Genomic DNA, 10,990 nt, shown 5'->3' on the forward strand with positions numbered 1-10,990 from the left:
TTTAATCCAGGTTCCATGGGAGTTGATATTGGTTTACAATTTTGCATTGTAAATTTTTCTAATAAATCTAAAACATACTTTCTTTGGTTTAATTTTATGTCTCCGGTATCACCATTCGGGATAACGTTGATCCCTAAAATACTGTTAACAGGACCTAAATCTTTCATATTAAATTTTTGTTTTAATACATTTTTAATTTGAATTAACTCATCTAAATCGTTTGATGCAATTAACAAATCGTCTACATAAGTTACTATAATTACTAGCTTATTATCTTTGGCTTTGACAAATACGCAAGGATCTAAATTGGATTTTCGTATATCTAAATTAGATAAACAATTATTTAATTTTTCATACCATGCTCTTCCAGATTGCTTCAATCCATACAATGGTTTTTGCAGAAGACATACCTGGTTTTTATTGTTTGTTGAAAATAATTCCGGTTGCTCCATATAAATTGTTTCTTTTAAATCGCCTTGTACGTAGGCTGATACGACGTCCATTTGGTGAACGTACATTCTCTTCTCGACTGAAGCAGCTAAAATTGCTCGTACTGTCTCGTACCTTGCTACTGGAGCAAACACTTCCTCATAGTCTAAGCCGTATTTTTGTTGATGGCCTCCAGCTACTAATCTTGCCTTATATTTATTTATAGATCCATCATGGTTCCTTTTTATTTTAAACACCCATTTGTTCGATAAAACCTTTTTACTTTTAGGCCTTGGAACCAGTTTCCATGTTCTGTTCTGCATTAACGTTTCGTATTCTGCATCCATAGCTTCTAGTCACAATCGTTTATCAGTTCGATTTTTAATTTCACTTGGATTCATCGGCTCCATAACTTCAGCTGTTTGATGTTGCTTCTTTGGCCTTCCAGGTTTACCTGTCCTAATTATTTTAGGTCTTCCAGGGCCTCTCTTGATTGGTTCTTGATTACTTATTTGGGTATTTTCTTCTCCTCCTTCTTCTTCTTCTTCCGAAATTATCGTTTCTTCTTCCGAAATTATCTTTTCTTCTTCCGATGTTATTTCTTCTTCTTCCGATGTTATTTCTTCTTCTTCCGATGTTATTTCTTCTTCTTCCGAAGATATTTCTTCTTTGTCTTCTATTTCAGTAACAGTTTCGTTTCTGTTTTCATTTATCAATAGATTTTCCCAAATTATCTTTTCTTCTTCTATTTCAGTAACAGTTTCGTTTCTGTTTTCATTTATCAATAAATTCTTAGATGTGGCTGTACATGCTTTTCTCAACAATCCACAATTTTCGCCATATTCTATAAAACGTACATCACGTCTCTTTACGACGGTATTTGTTCCAGTTAACCACAATCTGTACGCCTTGGATTCATTTGAATATCCGACCATTACATACGGTCTACCTTTTTGGTGGAATTTTCCAATTCCAGGCCCCTTTTCCAATGCTATTACTTTGCATCCAAACGTCTTCATGAATCCTACGTATGGTTTTGTCTTGCTGTATGCTTCTAGTGGAGTCATATTATTTAACGTGGAAGTTGGGCATCTGTTCCTAATAAAACAAGCTGTATTTATAGCTTCGGCCCACAATGACTCAGGTACTCCTGATTGTAATATCATACATCTTGCCATTTCGGTAAGTGTCCTATTAGATCGTTCGGCCACTCCGTTCTGTTCTGGCGTATACTCCACGCTTAATTGTCTCCTGATTCCATGCGTCTCTAAAAATTGTGTGAATTCTTTCGAAACATATTCTTTAGCATTGTCAGATCTGATACCTTTTATTTGTTTTCCTGTTTCCTTTTCAGCGCGTACTTTGTAATTTTTAAATGCATTGAATGCTTCAGACCTGTTTTTTAACATCGTTACCTCTGTATATCTTGTTGCATCATCGATAAAAGTGATGAAGTATCGTGCACCACCTAGTGAGTTGACCTTCATGGGTCCACAAATATCTGTGTGTACCAAACCCAAAATTTCAGTTCTTCTTTCTGTGGAGCGCTTGAATGGTAATTTGTGTATTTTCCCAAGATGACATACCTCACATTCAAAGTTCTTGTTTTGACCAAACAACTTCAAACCTGTTACCATATTTTCACTTTCCAGTTTTCGTAAATCATTCTGATTGAGGTGGCCCATCCGTTCATGCCATCGTTTAAAATGGTTTTGACTTTTGTCTTCTGTATTCATAGCTTGATGATACACCGACTCTGTTACGACATATAATTCTCCTCTGCGAATTGCTTTAAACAATATATTACCTTCCTTTTCTTTCACGACTGCATAGTTTCTATTAAAGCTTACAGTATATCCATATTTTGTGATTTGTGGAACTGAGAGCAAGTTATGTCTTAAATTTGGTACATACATGACATCGCAAAGTCTAATACTATCAACTGTATTCGAGTAACTTGTAATTTTTAATCTAACGTCACCAATACCCTTGCATTGTACATATTGTTTAGCAGCAGTATATACATTAGTGCTTATATGTTGGTTCATATTAATGAAATTATTGCTGTGCTTACACATGTGTCGTGTGGCACCGCTGTCCAAACACCATTCATTAAAATCTTGAATCGTTGGATTAGTACTCAACGTAATGGCATTCATTGCTTTTTCTTTGTTATATTGATTATGCTGCTTGTTTTTGAACCAACATACATCTGCTCTGTGACCGTTCTTGCCGCACACAGTGCATTTTATTTCAACTTTATTAAACTTATTTTTGTTGTACTTACTTTGTGAGTTTTCAGTCTTAATTCTCGGTTTGGTTCTTGTTAGTAGTGCGTCATTATTTTGTTCGTTCTGATTGTGTGTACCTTTCTCTTGAAACCTTGCTTCTAATTCAATTAATTTTAGTTTTAGGATGTCTATTGTTGGTAAATCATCCCTAGATTCTATCGCTGTACAGAAGCTTTCATATTCTGGTGGGAGAGAATTTAATAACATTATTGAAAGTAGCTCACCCGGAATCCTTATACCTGCTTCTTCCAGTTTTTCAGCAACGTTTACGAATTTGTTTACGTATTCCCCCATTGCAACATTTGATTCTTTCTTCATCTTGTATAATGTTTTGTACAGGATGGCTTTCCTCACTGGACCTTTTGACTCGTATATATTTCTCAACGTGTCCCACGCTGCTTTTGAGGTTTCACATCTCTTGATATTATTTATTTGACTCTTATTCACACTTAAGAATAAAAAGGCAAGAGCTCTCTCGTCCCTGCTGTCTCACTCTATCGCGTTTGCTTCTGTTTTTATATTACGTCCATTAACGTACGACCATAGTTCATTGCAAACTAATATACTTTTCATTTGAATTTTCCAGCTTTCATAATTGTCCTCGTTTAATTTTTCAATCTTGTGGGTTCCAAAATTTCCCGCAGCCATATTTTGAGGTTATCTTAGCACGTGGTTTCAAGCAATGCACCTGGGCCCATAACCTGTTGAATTTATAGCGGTGCACTTGCGCTCGACTGTTTAAATAAATGTACAGTAGAGTTTCTGTAATACTTATTTATTAATAATATAGTTATTAACATAAACTGCTAAATATAACACGAGGACAAAATGCTACTTTTCAGATCACACAGTACAGAACCAAAAAAACGTTACAAGCGCGTCAGTCGTTAAACTCACTCGAACGCACACGCGCATCCAACATCATACCACGCACGACCCAACGGCTCAGAGCTGCCAACCTGAGCCAAGATGATGATTATTTTTCACAAGAGTGTTTCTCTCTCACTACTCAATTCTCACTATTCAAATTTGTCGCCGCTTATTTCTTTCTCGCTCGCACGCTAAAAATTCTATTTCCGTGCTTCGCTAATGGTTAATAGTTCTTCTGCCCTGTATAGGGGCCAACGCCCGTTCATTTGAGCCCTATACAGGTTTTTACATATTCGGTGGCCCAACCCAAAAATGTCCGAAAACGAAGAATTAACCGAATTTTTTAACCGAATTAAAACGGTAGCGGGCTCTTCTAGAATGGTGGCCCTTCTTTGGAAAATTGTCCACCAGCGATTCACTAAGCTCCCGTAACCTCACGGTTGAACTAAACTTCTCTAATAACAGAAAACTAATCAAACTAATCTTTTCTCTTTTTATATTTCAGGGTCCCCCTGCTGTTTTCGCGAGCAGGAGCCTCTTCCTCGCCGCTGCAAGGTAAGTATCTCCTATATCTAGGTTATATTATTTTCTAATTTATTCATTAAATTCTAATACTTAATACTTATTCTATCTAGACTAGCCACTTTTAACCTTTTCAGGTGGGCGCCTATAGGCGCTCTGGGGGCAAAGAGTGGTTAATTAGTGCGGGGGGGGGGCTCAAATTTTGGGGGACACTACTACGCGTGTCGGAGAACACAAAAACTGAAAAAATTTCTATCTCGCGGACCGTTCTGTTCTTCGCGAAAGCTTCACCAGGATCGTGTTCGGAGTGCGCTCCGCAGGGGCTATACACCGATTTTGGTCGAGAGGAAACATAAATAGGAACACATATTCTTTTCACTACATTGGGAGGACGTAGAGACCAATTACATAGAAGATAGAAACTGTTTTTTGTCAGATGGTTGCAAGTGGGTGCAAAACTGTGCGTCACGTTAGAGGGAACACGCTGTATACAGGGTGTTTCGTCTAAAACAGGACACCTAAATATCTCTTTAGGTTATTGTGATGCAAAAACTATTTGTTACGTAATGTGCATGGTGTCAATGGACCAAATATCTGGCAAGAATATTTTTTCCAAAGGTTTTTCGGAGTTATCAAGGTCATCGATGTTTCTTGATACATGACTACATTTTTATTTTATTGCACCGTGTAACTGATCGAAAAATACATTCAGATATGTACAATAACATGACCTTGAAATGACCTTGATCTTCGAAAATTATAATTTTACCTTCAATCAAGGTCAAGGTCGTGTTATTATACATATTTGAATGTATTTTTCGATCAGTTACACGGTGCAATACAATAAAAATGTAGTTATGTATCAAAAAACATCGATGACCTTGATAACTCTGAAAAAAATGACCTTCGGAACAAAATATTCATGCCAGATATTTGGTCCATTGATGATATGCACATTACGTAACAAATATTTTTTGCATCACAATAACCTGAAGAGATATTTAGGTGTTCTGTTTTAGAGGAAACACCCTGTATGTATGTAGTGTCAAATTCTGCGTCAACATTTATTTTACACAGTTAACAGTTAACGAGACATTATCGAAATAATTTTCAATATATACTCACCATATTCAAGTTAATGGACATCAGTTCGAGCATCTATTGAGTAGATATGGCTTGAAAATTGTTTCGATAATATCTTCTTGGTTATTATACTTTGTCGAACGAGACGAGGCAGTAAACAGTTCAGAACATATGAAGGGCACTACATTGTTACGCAGAATTGGATACTGAATCGATTCACGATACAAAAGGTGGATCATTCTATTTAAAGAAATCAAGGAGACCTTCAAATCTCCGAAATGCCTTCACCCATATAAAAAATGTCTGCATCTCACAATATTTCTCTCCCTACACCATTCAAATTTTCTACATATCAGTATTCTCATAACGCTACAAAGTTATTAGTCCACCCTGCATTTGACATTAAAATGGCAAAATATTTTTTTTCAAGTCGCCAAACATCCTTCTGACAATCATCATTTTAGTCAAAAAGTCAATTCTGAGCTTGGACGTCTTCGGTACTTTAGTTTAAATTTCAAATGAAACACTTAGAATAGTAGGGAGCACGCAACGGAGCTTGGTATGGTTAATAAGTTTATTTGGAAACAAATTGTACGTTATTGTTAAACGTTACTGTTAAATATCGGACTTTTCATATGCAACAACCTCATACAGTAAAAAGAGACTACAAATGTTGGAAGAGTACTTATTGAATTTAAAGGAGTAAAGAAACTGTGTGACATAAATGCATGTGTAGCTAATATTGTAGAAAAAGGTGGAAGATGAGGACAATCTAATTAAAACGCGGAAGCACGAGAATAAATTAGGGGACTAAAAGAGAAGAAAACTGCATGGGTTATGATATACTACACGAGCAGCAGTGAGAAGGTTAAAAAAGCCGAGGGAAAATGCTGAAAGGGGTACTAAAAACGGTTAAAAGAAGCGTACACTTAAAGGGGCAAAAACATACTGTAATAACACGGGAAGATAAATGGAAGAAGTGTGTTACCTCGAAAAGCTCAATTGCGAAGGTTATGGAGTGCAATTATGAAGTTTCAGAAGAATGTAGGTGCATAATTGCAACATTCAAGCTTACCTAAATCCTCTGCTTATCATCTACCATAATTGCAACATTCAAGCTCACCTAAATCTTCTGTACTTATCGTCTGTCATAATTGCTTTTGATTAGAGAAACAAACATTTACGTTCACTATTAAATTTTCCAAATTTCGAATAATAGTGCAAAATTTAACAGTCTATTTTAAAGGAATTAGAATCCGAGGAAAGGTCACATTGAAGGTCACACAAGGTAAGAAATGGAAGAAATATTTTCGACATTTCGCACGTAATATTTCGTACAAATACACCGCCCAGAGATGTAAACGACTTGAAAATCAAAATAACGTAAGCATGTCCGTCAGTATTTCGGACAACACTAGCAGAAGCTACCAAAAATGTAATTAGGCGAGCCGAAATGTGCATTCATGCACAAGGAAATCGTATTATATTAAACATTAACTGTAGCCTCGTCAATAAAGAATATTTGTACACGCATTGGTACGAGGTATTCAAAGTATTTCTTCGATCTTTAACCTTGTGTGACCTTGAAGGTCGTTATGTCGTATATGAATGAATTCGTTAGATTTGACACACGCTTTCATATGATGTAAAAAATATACGTAGCATACCATTTAAGAAATTGAAGGTCACCTTCATTTCTGTGGGATCAGGACCCCCAGATCAAGTATACTATAGGAGATTGGGAATAATGGGAGGGTTCCGTGGGTGAGCGCGTTAGTCGATCGGCTACCACCAGTGAGGCCGGGGTTCGATTCCCGCGGCGGCGGTGCCCTCATTTTTCCTGAGATCCTACAATTGGTGTCAGAAGTGGGATTGGGGGAACACCGATCACCGCACGATGGCGCTACGAGAAACTGCGAGTTGCGAGTTGCGAGTATGTGAGTTGTTGCGAGTTGACGAGAAATTGCGAGTTGTGTTGGTGGCTCTGTGTATGGCCACAACACGAAAGAGAGTCGATGAGACGACGACGCTGTGACGGACATTCGAGGGCGAATGTCGTTGCAGGATGGCCGAGTGTGGGATCAGGACCCCCAGATCAAGTATACTATAGGAGATTGGGAATAATGGGAGGGTTCCGTGGGTGAGCGCGTTAGTCGATCGGCTACCACCAGTGAGGCCGGGGTTCGATTCCCGCGGCGGCGGTGCCCTCATTTTTCCTGAGATCCTACATTTCTAAAAACATAATGCCGATGAAAACTGTTCTCGAACACCCTGTATATACAGGGTGAATATTATAAAGCGTTACAGACGAATATCTCCAAAAATATTGATTATACACAAAAATGTTTCCGATGGAAGTTGTTCAGTACCGAGGGGGACATCATGCGCGGTGGGGTTTTTATTTTTACCGGTGGACACTCCAAGGTGAGGCAGGCGAGGTGAAGGTCAACTTTCTCTTTTTAAATGGAATGTCCTATTTTTTATACCATATATCGATAGAGTATCCAATTCTGAGTATAAAAATGTTATCCTTCATATGTCCTAAACCTTATAGTTAACGAGATATTATCCAAAGAAGAAAGAAAATTGTTTCGATAATATCTTGTTAACTATTAGATTTGGGACATACGGAGGTCAATACATTTTTACTCAGAATTCGATATCGATTCGATCTATCGATTCATGATACAGAAAGTAGGTGTTTCCAGTTAAAATAATCAAGGTGACCTCCTCGTCACCTTGAATTGTCTATCGAGAATAATAAAAATTCCACCACATGATGGTACCCCTCGGTACTGAACAACTTTCATCTCAAACATTTTTGCGTATAATTAATATGTTTTGGAGATATTCGTCTGTAACGCTTTATAATGATCACCCTGTGTATTATACAATATTTATACAGATACCTTTACATTGCTTGCAAAATATAGTATAACTTTTTCCTTTTTTTATAATGTTTACCATTTGGATGAGAAAAGCTGCATACGTACATTACATTCGTTTAGGGCAGTAAAGACATAACGGCAAGCTGTAACAATTTGGTTCTTAATTAATATTGTATATAGCAATGATACTTAATGACTGTAATTAAGGCGAAGTTTCCGTTTACGTCCAACCTCAGAATTGGATTAAACTTTGGGAATAGGTTCTTTTTTGACTAAAATGATGATTGTCAGGATTTTTGGCGACTCGAAAAAAAATTTGTTTACCATTTCACTGTCACTCCCTACCTTACCGACACCACTCCTATATTTTCGTATGCGTGGCCTCTCCGCCCCCTGCCCCCCTGCATAATCTTCCCATTGTAGATATTTAATTAATTGGTTTAACAATTGGAATTTTGAAAACATTTTATATTAATTTCCAGAATATACATATTTCATATCTTCAATTAATTGCAAAAATCACACATGTGATTTATGATTGAATCATCCTTAATGCCACCTCTACTTAGTCTCTAGATTGACATGAAAATAGTAAAAAAAATTTGTCGGTAAGGTAGGGACTGACATTGAGATGGTAAACAATTTTTTTCGAGTCGCCAAAAATCCTTCTGACAATCATCATTTCAGTAAAAAAAGAACCTATTTGCAAAATTTCATCCAATTCTGACGATGGACGTAAACGGAAACATAGCCCCAATCCTTCTGACAATCATCATTTTAGTAAAAAAAGAACCTGTTTGCAAAATTTCATCCAATTCTGACGATAGACCTAAACGGAAACACAGCCGTAATTAATATTTGGTACCGATTCCTTTTTGTCGATGACCAGAACATTAGAAAAATATATATTAAATTTTGATTAGTGCGCCACAAAATTCGCATACTGAAGAATTGTCTTTTCTAGATCGTTCTTTAAAATTCGCGGATAAGACTCCAGTTGCCAGTTTTTTGTCCTTTCATGGTAAATTGTGGAAACTGGATATTTTTATATCAATATGATGGAGGGATTTGCTCTAGAAATTCTTCTTAAGTACATACATCATTGTGACTGAAATAGCACATTCTTCACATTTGTTTGAAAACCCGAATTTACTACGAGTTTCCTCAGGGTGCCCATTGAATTCGATGTCATTCTTAAAATAGCATATTTTACTATTTTTTTATTAGCTCGCTTTCTTGTCTGTCTGTCTGTTTGTTCGTTCGGTACAAATTTCTCACTTAATATTGAACCGAGAAACTGTAGAAATAATACAATGTTACCGTAATAATCGTAATTTTGTTTAGATCCAATTTTGTTTAGAATTTCACGATTGTAAACAACCCACATATTCACGTATGATGGTACGTGTACAAAACTGCAGTTACTTTAACGTTGAAATGTTTAACCATTCAAAATAACATTTCCCTGATTTTTTTCGTTCATAATTGCCGAGGTTATAAAAATGTTTTCATAAGAAATTTTTTAATTACTTCATTGTTGCCGATTCGTAAATTGATCTCACAAAACAAGAATATACAGGATGGTCCTTTTATGTAAGATCACCTAAATATTGTGTTGGACTGAAAGTTCGTAGCGTTTGTAAATAAAAATTGAAAGCTGAAATTCAGATATTTATTCAATAACATATTTTCCATTCTGTTCTATTACTTTTTGCCATTTTCGAGGTAACTTCTCGTGTTATTGAATAAACGTATGAATAAATACCTTTATTTTAGCTTCGATTCTTAATTTGAAAACGCTACGAATTTTTATTGCACCGTGTAGCTGATCGAAAAATACATTCAGATGTGTATAATAACATGACCTTGATCTTCGAAAATTAATTAATAAAACACTGAAAATAAAATATGTCCTTACTTAATAGTTTCTCGATATTAATAGGTTAATACTTATTTGTAGAGAATATGAAGCTTCATTAATTGCTGCAGGAAAAACAATACGATCCCATTTAAAAAGATACGCGTCCACCTACAAAAATACTCACAACACCAAAGTATGCATTTCTCAAAACCATTCAACCATATTGTATAAATATTCATGCTACGAATAATAGTAATGACGAAAATCGAGTTGGTAATATCTGGTGAACCACCCTGTATAATTAAATCATTTCACATAGTTAGAAGACTGCGTTAGTTTCAGGACGCAGGGAAAAATAGTTAAATGTTCTTCCTGAGAGAAAAGAACGTTTACTACAATTGAGAATTCCTTGTATATTTCTGCAATGATAGGTTCAATTTAAAGCGAAGGTACTATAATATAAACAACACAGTAGCTATACAATAGTATTTCATGATATCAATAGTCATTTGTTACCCACCCGGGGTGTTTTTCACGTGTTGTTGGCAAAAGGTGGTTCGGAACCCACAATAAACAGTAGGTCCCGCTGAAAAGGCGATGGTGAGAGTGGAAAGAGGAAGAGGATTGGTAAATGAATTTGAAACCCTGAAGGGACCAAATATCATGTCCAATAGTCATTTGTTACTCTCAATCAACGACTGGGGTTAAACAATTATTAAAGAAATAAATTTCTTTTTGTGGATCCGTTAGATCATTGTTTTCAATTTTTAGTGTCCATATATAAATATTTAACCGATATTTAACAAATATCAACAAATAATATTTACGAAAAAGATGATTTCAAAATTATAATTGAGCAAAAGCTTTTTAACAGCAATTAAATTTCACTATATTAATTATCACTTCAACTGGCAAGGTAAAATCTATTTTATCACTAAACTGCGGATTTTTCTGCATTTATGGCTTCTAAAAATGTTCAAAAAATGCTAAAATACAAAATTGCACAGCGTTTAGTACGATTTTTATTTATTTCTGATGTACAAAAG

General features: G+C 35.8%; 1 protein-coding gene across 15 annotated transcripts in view; it reads left to right on the top strand.

The window, feature by feature from the left end:
• Positions 1-10,990, top strand: part of LOC143210125 (uncharacterized) — a 957,580-nt gene that overhangs the window by 358,796 nt on the left and 587,794 nt on the right. For all 15 annotated transcript variants that reach the window (XR_013009198.1, XM_076426766.1, XM_076426793.1 and 12 more), the window contains one exon: positions 4,096-4,145. The gene's annotated coding sequence lies outside the window, so the exon portion shown is untranslated. The remainder of the gene's footprint in view (positions 1-4,095; positions 4,146-10,990) is intronic.

Source organism: Lasioglossum baleicum, chromosome 1 (genome assembly GCF_051020765.1).
Source record: "Lasioglossum baleicum chromosome 1, iyLasBale1, whole genome shotgun sequence".
Taxonomy (NCBI): Eukaryota; Metazoa; Arthropoda; class Insecta; order Hymenoptera; family Halictidae; genus Lasioglossum; species Lasioglossum baleicum.